Below are 12,448 nucleotides of genomic sequence, written 5' to 3'. Positions count from 1 at the left end.
TTCAACTCTTAGTTTTTTTGATCAAGCATCTCCTACAATCAGAATTTACATGCAGTTGCAAACAAATTGACAATGAAGTTTTGTCCCTGATATACACCAATGAATCACTATATTCACCCACGTTGACCCAAACCTTTTTATTCCTCCATGTCTACACTACCAGCCTTCAGTAGTGACCACCATAATGTACTCCAATGGCAAAAGGTAAACCACCTGTTCTATTGAAAAAAATTTAAATCAGGAATAAGTAAACAGAAAAGGCCTTTTTTTGGTTCCTGAAAAGGTTTATTGTGCACAGAGGGAAAGGTTCAGTCCTTCTTGGCTGCCGCTCTCCTCATGATGGCCAGGACGTTGCTCAGCTCCTCTCTCTTCCTCTTGGTGTAGATATGTGTCCCTACCCTTTTCTTGATGAACTTGAGGGCCCACTCGTCCTTGGAGACTGTGAGCAGCTCCATGGCCTGCTGCTCATAAGGGGCGAAGCCACACACTGCCCGGATCATGTCCTTCAGGAACTTGGTGTGTGTTTGGTGATGTACCCATGGAGGTGGCTGTGCCTCAGCTTGCTCATGTTCTTAGTCGCCTTGTGGCGCTGTGGAGGCCCACGGCCACGGGGGAGCGCAGAGCCCTGGCTGCTGCTGTTCAACTGAAAAGGCATTTTTAAAATGAAGTTCTTTTTGGACACTTAGGTGCTGATTCACTTTATTAAACAACCAAACATAGAACTATGTCACTTAAGTGGGTACAAGGTTTCACTTAACTCCAGGAGTTTAGAAAGGGTGTTACCAATAAAACTTACCTATTTTGGCAAAATTCATTTTGGAATACAAATGTCCTTAGAATGAAAATGATTCTTCATTTTCTCAGTTGGAATATGATCAGTATTCTAACTTGCTGATCATGAAGACAGTGCTTCTGTAATTCAGGAGGTCTGAAGTCCATTATTTCATTTCTGAAGGGACAGGAAATGACAATAGGAAAGCACTCTTCCTTCACCCTGCCATAGCACGTTTGTTGAGCCATCAGGCTCCTGGGGCATCTTTCTATATCTGTCCTGCTGAAATGAAAAAGAGTGGTTAGTGTTTTATCGAACAGTGGTTCTAAGATCTTTATGTGCTTAATCCCTCAGTTGTGTCTGACTCTTTGTAACCCCATGAACTGTAGCCTGCTAGACACTTCTTTCTGTCCCTGGGGCTTCTCCAGGCAGGAATACTGGGATGGATTGCCATGTCCTCCTCAAGATCTTTATGGCAGGTGTTATAAGGGACTTTCTCCTTCCTTCAGACTTGGAGTAACCTAAAACAAAAACATTATCTGCCTTATGCCTTACAAAATTTAGAATTGTTTCCAAAAATGGGAAGACATAGCAGTCAGAGTTCTATCTCTGTTCTAGTTACTGTATTTCTAGAGGGTACCAGGTTTTAGGAGTAAGTAGACAGGGGCAGCCAGGGTGATAACCAACTTCAAAGACCATTTCTCAGTAGTCCATCAACTTGCTAGTGGGATGGTCCATGGCAGAGGAGGGAAATTAGCCAAAGATCTCAATGTTAGTTCTTGTTACCTTGTCATGAGTAAAAATCAGGTGTCTAGAACATTACGGCTTCTCCTCTTGGCCGGTTAATTTTTATAATTCTACCATGGCTGTAATACATGCCGAATAAAGGCTGTCTTGTAACCAGCGGAAGAATTTGGATTAGTAATTGGGAAGTCTCTGGGTACTAAAATAACAAATATCTCTGAACCAATGTTTCAGAGATAACAGAGAAAATACAAGGGTTTCGGGTCAGGAATCCAGGTCTGACATCTAGGAAGGTAAATACAAGGAGGGAAAAAATGTGAGAGAAGGTACTTTGAATCAATTATTATTTTAATGACAGTTCAGTTGCTGGAGCATGATATAAATATTTACTAGATAAAGATATAGGATTTCCCCTATATTCACATATTTAAAGCAGAATATGAGGATCTGGGTGGGAGGTTGGACTGGAAATTATCTAGATCCTTTCCAAATGTAATTTCTATGATTTGATGGCATCCTTACATCACTCTGCACACTATTCCCACTTAATTTGCAATCTCCAATTAGCTTTGCAATTATAGTTTTAGTAAAATGCTTCACTGGTCTTCACTTCTAAATGCCTAATTACTTTACTAAAGAAAACAAAGAGATAAACAGACACCTTGGTGATAAAGGTACTTGGCCTATGCCAACAGTACTAATATTTCATCTTGCAAGAGATTCAGCACTGATTTTAAAGCATCCTGTTTGCTTCGTGCATATGTGTTGAACATTACCATCCAGCTCAAGAATCTCATCTACAACTCAGAAGATATTTATAGTCATGTAGCAGTTGTGTTTTTGAAATACAAAGTATGGCTTTATGTTATCAATTTTGATTTCTATAAGTCATCCAAGAAAACTAGTCTCATTACTCCATAGTCCTATCGCAAAGATGAATTCTGGCTATCTTCCACGTTGTTATTGACTTCTTTTCTAGGAAGTAGAGTTTATATAGTTCTACAAAGGATTTACAGCATATACAATAGTGCATCATCAAATTCAGTCTTCTAATGAAAGCAGGGAAATAGCCAGCTCCCTTCTAACTATGTTACTTGGAGCTTACAGTTCAGGGACACAGGGGAGTTTAGGAAGGTACCTAAACCCTGGCAAGGTTTGAATCATTGTATTATCATTCAGCCATTATCTAGCAACTGGTACTTCATCCTTCTATTTCCCCTAGAGATTTTAACCTTTATCTAGTAGTAGTATAGTTATATATTTTAATTATGAGCTAAAGAATTATACTCTGCAAATATGGGTTAGTTTAAGGCTGTGGTAAGATAAATCTCTTTTACCCTCTTAAAAATCAACAGCAAAATGATGGCATTGATGAAATTGTAGGGATTAAAAGTAGACTAGCACATGTTCCCAAATGATGGTGTGCATAACCCAATCTCCTGTGTACTTGCCTAAAATACAGATATCTGGGGACCACCCCTAGTTTTTCTGCTTCTCATAATTCAAAAGCAGTGATTCAAGGACCACATTTTGAAAAATACTGTCATCAACAGTAAATGTAATAATAAATCTTAAAAACAATGTACATATGAGATTTTATCAAGCCTATAGGTAAAGGTAGATAATTCCAGACATAATTTTTTGAGAGTTATTTGTGTAGACATCCCAGGGGTTGACACACTATGAATGGGAATGAACTAGGGAGGGGATAAAGTGGAGATGCATGTTGGTGGTGATGATATGACAGCATGTAAAACCTACCATTTATTGAACTGTGACTATAATCTGGGCACTATGAATTGGTTTCATGTATAGATATGTGCGTGCTAAGTTGCTTCAGTCATGTCTGACTCTTGGTGACCTTATGGACAGGTAACCTCACAGGCTCCTTTGTCCATGGGATTCTCCAGGCAAGAATACTGGAGTGGGTTGCCATTTCCTTCTGCAGGGGATCTTCCCAACCCAAGGATCGAACCCAAGTCTCTTGTCCCATGCGTTGGCAGGCAAGTTCTTTACCACTAGCGCCACATATAGATAAGTCATTTAATTTTCATGATCCTCAGAGGTAGCACTTCAAAATGAAGGACTGAGTGAAATTATTTAGCAGTTACAGTCAACAGAATAAATGTAGATTAAGAAAATCAAAAGAGTAAAACTTCAATCAGAGGCAGCTAGATTAATAATCTATATCTATATATTAATAAGTAGGGGGTTTCCCAAGTGACTCTGGTAAAGAATTCGCCTGCCAATGCAGGAGAAAGAGATACAGTTCGATCCCTGGCTCGGGAAGATCCCCTGGAGTGGGATATGGCAAACCACTTCAGTATTCTTGCTTGGAAAATTCCATGGACAAAGGAGCTTGGTAGGCTATACAGTCCATGGAGCTGCAAAGAGTCAGACATGACAGCGTGTATACGCACGATCTATAAGTGAATATATATACTCACTTTCAGAAGCCTAATCACTAATCATTCATATGCATGCTCTATTTTTAAGCTTAGAATTAAGCCAGGGATGATTAAAGGAAGAAACTGTCAAAAAATAAACACAAAAAGAATCAGAGCAGGGTAAACTGGTTCTCCAAATATAGACTCTTAGGAGTGATAGGAGGAGTGGCGGTTGCCCAGCCAAGTTTCACTTTGGAGGAGAACTCCCAATACAGTGTAACCACCAGGGCAGCTTTGGCAGGGCTGTTTATCATAACCAGCTAAGGGGAGGGTGGAGCCCTTTTTCTGACAATGAAAACTCCTCACAGAGTTCGGTGAGAACAACATGAGCTCACTCCCTAAAGATCTCAAAATTCAACAGAATTATAAGTCATGAAAAATATATTCTTAGCTGTAGTACTTTGACTGAAGTTACATATAATGTATCTTTTCATGAAGCTGAACTATGTAACTTCTGTGATTACTGAATTATCTGAAGATAAATCAAAAGGTACAGTTTCAGTTATGCAAGATGAATAAATGCTAGAGATTTACAGATAGAATACAGCACAGTGTTTATAGTTAATACTGCACACACAAGAATAACAGCAAGAAGAAGAAGAAAGAAAGCAGGATAAAACTTTTGAAGGCTATGAATATGTTTATGGCATAGATTGTAGTAATGGGTTCATAGACATAGCCTCATCACCAAACTCATTAAGTTGTAGACATCAAATATTTACAGAAAAAAGATCAGCTGATTTGGGGGCAAATATGATTTATAATCTGTAAGATATTCTGAAAAACTCATGGAGACATGATCAGACCTGCAGCCTAATCTGACCACAGTCCTAACTGTACTACTGACTGCCTGAGATTCATGTAATCTTTTCCCCTTCAGCTTCCCTATCGACCAGTGCAAGGAGAGGCTAGAACCGCTTAGTCTACAGGGTTCTACCCAACTCCAATAGTCTACACTTTAGTTCATTTGTTTTCAAAGACTTTTGCAAGACCACATGATTTTCCTTCTTCAAGAATAACAGCAATGGCCTCAAGCTATTTTAAGTAAGCATCCATAGGATATTGAGAGACATGATGGGGAGCCTAAGGCTGCTGTGTTGACACCATTCTACAGAATACGTGGACAGAGGTAGGCAGAAGGCTACCGCCACGATCCAAGCTTTGATCGGCTGATTTAGCAAAAGTGGTGAGAAGTACTGGATATATTTTGGATTTATGGCCTGTGGGTTTTAGGGAAAAGATGAGTCAAAATTTTCTATAGTTTTTGGTCTTAAACAACTGAAAGGACAGTGTTGGCATTTACTGATAGAGAATCCTATGTGAGGGGCGGGGATAGGGGAATGACAGTTTAGTTCTGCCCGTATTAAACTGAAATGCCTACTAAGGATCCAAATTGGACCCAAATTGGATATCTGAATCTAGAGTTCAGGGGAGATGTTTGTGCTCGAGACGTAAATTTGGGAGTGATCATCCCCACGTGAATGGTATTATCTCCACAAGACTGGATAATGCAGTCTAGCGAGAGAGGGTGGCTAAAAAAGGGAGTCCAAGGATCAAGTTCTATATCACACCAATGTTCAGAAGTTGGAAAGATGAGGAAGAAGCAGAAAAGGATGTGAGAAGAGAGACCAGTGAAAATGGAAGGAAATAGTTTCAAAGAGCAGGGAGTGCCTTGTATATTGTGCTGTGTGTTAGTCGCTCAGTCCTGTTCTGACTCTTTGGGATCCCATAGAATGTGTAGCCCGCCAGGCTCCTCTGTCCATGGAATTGTCCAGGCAAGAATACTGGAATGGGTAGCCAGTCCCTTCTCCAAGGGATCTTCCAGACCCAGGGATTGAACCTGGGTCTCCTGTATTGCAGGCAGATTCTTCACTGTCTGAGCCACTACAGAAGCGTTAGGGAGTGCCTTAGGTCAAATGCTCTTACAAATACAGGCACTAAGAAACTTCATCTACCCGGGAAAAATCCAGTATCAGTGGGATCTACTTTATCTATCTCATCTTCCAGCTACTGCTTTGTACCTTGGGACAGCAAGCATAGGAAAGAAGGAAGACTTTTTAATTAGATGTATTCAAATAGGTGACAGATACAGATATTCAATACAGATAGGAAACTATCCATCCAACTAAAAAAAATATTATCACCTGCTTCTAACTTCAGTCTGCTAGGGTGCCATGTAGTAATTTCTTCAAAGTAGAAATTTTATCTTTCTGTGTTTTCAGTGACTTGATGATGCAGTTGATGCCAGCTATCCAAATAGCCTACTTTCCAACTGGAAGAAAGCACTGTAAAAGGATTTTTTAAAAAAAAATCTCTAAGTAAGTATTTTTTTCCCTTCTATTTTGTACTCATCATGTGACTGTATTGTTGGACTTCTCTTATAAATAGGACACATGAAATGAATGCATGAGCTCTAACATAATGTCTTGATTCAGTTCAGTTCAGTCAGTTGTGTCCAACTCTTTGCAACCCCATGGACTGCAGCACGCCAGGCTTCCCTGTCCATCACCAACTCCCGGAGCCTACTCAAACTCACGTTCACCGAGTCAGTGATGCCATCCAACCATTTCATCCTCTGTCGTCCCCTTCTCCTCCTGCCTTCAATCTTTCCCAGCATCAGGGTCTTCTCCAATGAGTCAGTTCTTCGCATCAGGCGGCCAAAGTATTGGAGCTTCAGCTTCAGGATCAGTCCTTCCAATCAGTCTTGTGATTAAGGGGCACATTCTAGGCTCAGTTTCTCACAGCGCTTTGCCCATAGCTCTCTGAGCAGTCCCTCCAGCTGGCACCTTTGACACTACGATCGGTCATCTACAACACCTCTTATCTGCTCCCGTCCTTTCAGCTCTGACTATTCCAGATCAGCTGTTTGCCAGGTGGTCTGTGAAGTCACCTATATTTTTTTCGCTTCTTCAACTGTGGGCAGGAAGCAACTCTGACAGCTAACCAGAAACTCTGGGTATGAGTCTAATCTCACTTGTCCAGTTGCTTTGTAGGAATCAAAGAAAATTCTTCCTTCTTACATCATTCCCCCTGGCCTTTCCGCTTTGTTATTGTTGTGTAATTGCTAAGTCGTGCCCGACTCTTTGTGACCCAATGGACAGCAGCCCACCAGGCTCCTGTGTCCATGGCATTTTCCAGACAAGAATACTGTAGCTGGTTGCCAGGGGATCTCCAGGGGATCTTCCCGATCCAGGTATTGAACCCATATCTTTTGCTTGGCAGGCAGAGTCTTTACCACTGAGTCACCTTTGAAGTCCCTGTTTTATTTGATCCTTTTTGCCTGTGGATTTCAGAATAACATTTATGAGGATGCTATTTTCTCATATGCTTAGAGAGAATGCTCTTCTTAGTGGTTTTGGGGTCCTTTTACTGCCTGTAGTCTTGGAGAAGAGTGACTCAACCACATCATTATTAAACTTACATTCTCTACAGTGTAAGTCAATGGATGCTTGAAGATTCTGGTCTTCAATTATGCTGATCCTATCTGTATATGTGCACACCTTGAGAGTAACCCAGGAAAACATGCTGCCTGCTATGTTAAGCTGTGCATTGTTTACCTGACATTACCTAAAGCATCTGCTTGTCATAACATAATTTAGCATTTTATTCTATTTCCACAATCACCTTAAATGCCAGCTAAAGACAGTATGTTCACTGGGTGCTTTCTTTCCCTCTTATTTATTGCAATGAAGTATTAATTTATACCAATAAAAACAAAATTATTTTCTGTATTTACTTCCTAAATGTTCCACAACAGATGTGAATTATTGTACAAAGAATAAAAAGAAGAACTACACCAGCAAAGAATTTCTACTGTAATTTTTTATTTTTTTGCTGTTCTTTATTTAGTGTTATTATTAAGGAGTATGGCTTACTTCCCAGTGACTTTTCTAGCTTAATGAGGGATCCTGGGAATATCAGTTCTGGGTGAAGACAATAAGCATAAAAAACAAGATACATATGCCTTTCCCTTAGAATACAAATGTAAAGCCCAAACAGTCTGGAAGGCAAAAAGCAGCACAAAAGGATACTCATAAAGGAGGCCATAAATACCCTGAATTTGGGGGTGCCTAAGTCATTCCAGGGGATAGTACTACATCACAGGTAAGTCTTTAAGTGAATTTGATTTCTCTGTAGGTAATAGAGGATTCTCAGGTGGCTCAGATGGTAAAGAATCTGCCTGCAATGCTGAAGACCTGGGATCGATCTCTGGGTTGGGAATATCCCCTGGACAGGGGAATAGCAGCTCATCCAGTATGTGATATATATGTTGTGAATATAATCCTTACTATTCTAACTTTAAAAAAGTAACCTTTTCACTTGGAATTATTTTGGATGTACAGAAAAGTTGCAGAACTAGAACAAAGAGTTCCTGTGTACCATTTCCGCAGTTTCCCCAGATGTTAACATCTTTCATGACTATGATACATTCGTGATGATTAAGAACTTAACCTTGTTATACAGCTATTAACTAAATTACAGACAATTTGAATCTAACCCAGTGTTTTTCAACTACTATCCTTTTTGAGGATCCAATCCAGGATACTACATTGCATCTCCAACTTTTGGGGAAAATTAGGACTGAGAGAACTATAAAGACCTCAGACAAAATGGATAGCTACTGAGGTTTGGAATCAGGAAGAGTTAATAGAAATAACAGATGGGGAAAAACCTTAACTTCAAAGATGTACTATCATTGTTTTACTTCAAGCAATTTATATATCTGATGCTACTGTCAGGCCTTCTGGTATTCTCCTTTATTGTCAAAATTTAATACGGGCTCTTTTAAGTCATAATATTGAAAACCCTATTCACTGTGCTATACTCCTGGACTTAAGCAAAGGGCAGTATCTCAGAGATTTAGCAGCAGCATCTAGATGAAAACTTGTATGTAATGTTCGGAGATACAGTTATCTTCATACGCTGTTACTATCTTATGTATCTTATCTCCTTCCAGTTTATTCCTTATCATTTGACCTGTAGCTACAGTAAACATCCCCATGTTTCTTTAGTTTGCTCGTTCACCCAAAACAAGTATGGAGAACCACTTTGTGCTAAGTACTGTGCTGAGCTCTGTGGACCCATTAGTCTTTCGAGTAAACCCAGACAGGATAGCCACGCTTTACTGTACAGTGGGTATTCCTAGAGTGCTTGTGCCTGCCTGCTCCGTCACGCAGTCGTGTCTGACTCTTTGTGACCCCATGGACCACAGCCTGCCAGGCTCCTGTGTCCATGGGATTTTCCAGGCAAGGATACTGGAGTGGGATGCCACTGCCTCCTCCAGAGGATCTTCCCAACCCAGGGATCGAACCTGCATCCCCTGCAGGCAGATTCTGTACCACTGAGCCACCTGGGAAACTCCTCCTCTTCACCAGTGCCTAAATCATCCACATAAGAGTAGGCTGAAATTCTACTTCCCTCGAGAAACCTTTTTTCCCTACTCCTAAGACATACCTAGTCACTCCCTCCCATAGCTCTTTGCTCTTAACTCGTTTATAGTATTTATCACCAAGTATTGTATGAATTATTTGCTGTGTCTGTCTTCCTACTACAGAGGGCTTCTCTAGGTCAGGGCCTCTGTCTTACTCATCTTATAGTCTTTCGCATTTAGGATAGTGCCTGACACAGACTGTCTGCTCAAATATTTGATGAGTGAGAGACAGAATGAATATTTGCTGGTCATGGATAGAATGCACAGGACAGTCGATCTTTCCCTCGCAACTGAACATTCACTAATACCCAGATTAACTTTTGCAAAATTCCATGCAGATCATTTAATTAGTTCAATTGAGGAAATAAGGAAATAAGACTCAGAGAAGAAATTGTAAGTCTTTAAGCAATTGATATAGATTAGAATTGTATGGTCACAATTAGATAATCAAAATTTGTGAGTTAGCAAGTAAAAAAGAGAAATGTTTGTGGATGGAAACTCATTGCAAAATATTTTATAAAAATGATGTGTGATTTACCTCAACTGTTTTATGTGGATAGAAATTTCTTTGAGAAGTTATCAATGCAGGTATATCAATTCCCTTGTAACTCAATTGGTAAAGAATCTGCCTGCAATGCAGGAGACTTGGGTTTGATTCCTGGATCGGGAAGATCTCCTGGAGAAGGAAATGGCAACCCACCCCAGTCTTCCTGCCTAGAGAATCCCCATGGACAGAGGAGACTGGCAGACTACAGTCCATGGGGTCACGAGTTGGGCACGACTTAGCAACTAAACCACCACCACCAAAGTAGGTAAGCAAAGTCTCTGTTGCTGCTGGGTGGTAACTAATTTTCTGGGAAAAGAACTTGAGTTAGCCTATTGAAATCCATGATGTCTAATTTATAAATAGTCCCTTAAACTTGGGGCAGGGGTCACAAAATGCCTAATGGGGCCAGGTCAGTAGCAGAAAGGAACAAAGGCAACTGTGCAATAAACTAGGATATGGAAAGACTTGTGAACTAGGATCATGCCTGACCCGTCTCAAAGTGACAGCAGTTACTCTAATTCAAGGGACAGCTGATGTGCAGGAACATAGGGTCAGTTTGCTATAATTTCTGTTTGTTTTTTCTTTTTTACAAGAAGCCAACTATCTAAACTTTTAAAAATAGAAATGGTATTTTTATACTAACAGTAAGTTTTAAAATGATTGATATGGTATAAGTGAATTCTCTTCCACTGATGACAGCATAAGTTCCACTGAGAGCAGTGAGAGAAGCTAGACTAAATATTTAAAAAAAAAAAAAAAAAGTGTAAAATCAGTGCAAAGCCAGCAAGACTGTGAAGAATTGTGAAGTCAAGATCGAGAAGATGATAAAAGTCCATAGAGATGAACCTGGTATTTGGGTCCACTTTTCTCTTTAAAGTGATTGCTGATTTTGAAAGCTGGGGCTAAGAGGATGAGAACTAAGAGCTTTGGATGGACTCATGGAGGTAGTGCTTGCCAAGGAGTAGAGATCTTGGTCAACATCTCAGGCAGTCAGCTTGGACTCAAAAGGGCTATACCCAAGAATAATAGTGAACTAGAAATAGACCAATTCTCACAGGAATTAAAAAAATCCAACTTCAGATGAGCTCCATTTGCTGATTAGATTAAGGAGTTTAGGGGTTATTAGTGCCCCTAACCAGAGAAGGCAATGGCACCTCACTCCAGTACTCTTGCCTGGGAAATCCCATGGACAGAGGAGCCTGGAAGGCTGCAGTTCATGGGGTCACTGAGGGTCGGACATGACTGAGCGACTTCACTTTCACTTTTTACTTTCATGCATTGGAGAAGGAAATGGCAACCCACCCCAGTGTTCTTGCCTGGAAAATCCCAGGGATCGGGGAGCCTGGTGGGTTGCCGTCTATGGGGTTGCACAGAGTCAGACACGACTGAAGCGACTTAGCAGCAGCAGCAGTGCCCCTAACCTAGCTGCCTGCCTAAAGGATATGAACCTTCTCTCTGGAGTCATATAGCATCATACAAAATCTCTTGACAATTATAATATACAATGTCTGGTGATCAACAATAATCAGCTAAAGAAAGAGACAGGCTATGACCAAAATCCAAAAGAAAAATGGACAAGACAAACAGACCCACATGGGATCCAGACACTGGAGTTTTCAGACACAATCACCATTCATATTTTAAGGAATTAAAAGACAAAATGAAAAGTGTCTACAGAGAACTAGAAACAATGGTAATGAACCAAAAGAAATTATTTTTACAGAATTGAAAATTTATTGACTCTCTGAGCCATAAAAAACATACCCAGGATATTAGATTTTTGAGCACTGCCCTAAGCACTGTGAGTGCAGATGTAGCAAAAATGGCGCCAGTGCAGAAAATAAAACAAATTCCATTCTTTAAGAATACTGCCAACTGAAGACTGTCCTGGTTTATAGGATAGCATACAGCGTTTGGCAGAAGTAATGAAATGTATCTTTATGGGCCACAAAGGATAGCAAAGATTACAGTCATCAAACGACGTTGAGAGAATTGATGAGGTTCTGTTAGCTTTCATCAATGACTTGGACCTCCTAAAGCTCTTACATATAGGAATTAACCTAAGAAAGCCTCCAACCTAAAAAATCATACCTGAAAAGTTTTGATATGGAAATGCTGAGAGATGGCATACTGGGTTCCATAGTCTACAGGATCAAGGAAATCTAGGTTTGATATCTGAATCTTCTTCTTACTGTGAGTGACCCTGGACCAGTTACTAAACTCTCTGAATGTCCCATTTCTAAAATATGGATAAGAATTGATTTGTTGATATTGTGAAGAAAATTAGAAAATGCGTATGAATTTCTCAAGCACCATAGAACCATAGAGTTGTTGGCACAGAGATGTCTTTACCCTCTCTTCTTTCTTCTCTAACCCACCTAGAACCCCTACCACCCTATTTCTTCCCACCATGTACATTTCTGCATTCTCTCCTTTTCTTCATTCCTCTTATTTTCGGAGAGAAACAGAATCAGCTTCATATCATTAATTATCATCATCTAGAATTA

The 12,448-nt window shown here is 40.1% G+C and overlaps 1 pseudogene; it reads right to left on the bottom strand.

Moving 5' to 3' along the window:
• LOC120870250 lies at window positions 1–815 on the bottom strand (annotated as a pseudogene).
• Window positions 816–12,448: the final 11,633 nt, after the last annotated feature.

The sequence above is a fragment of the Oryx dammah genome, unplaced genomic scaffold (genome assembly GCF_014754425.2).
Source record: "Oryx dammah isolate SB20612 unplaced genomic scaffold, SCBI_Odam_1.1 HiC_scaffold_11, whole genome shotgun sequence".
NCBI lineage: Eukaryota > Metazoa > Chordata > Mammalia > Artiodactyla > Bovidae > Oryx > Oryx dammah.
Note: the sequence above shows the minus strand (reverse complement) of the source record. Positions and strands in the feature narration are given on the sequence as shown.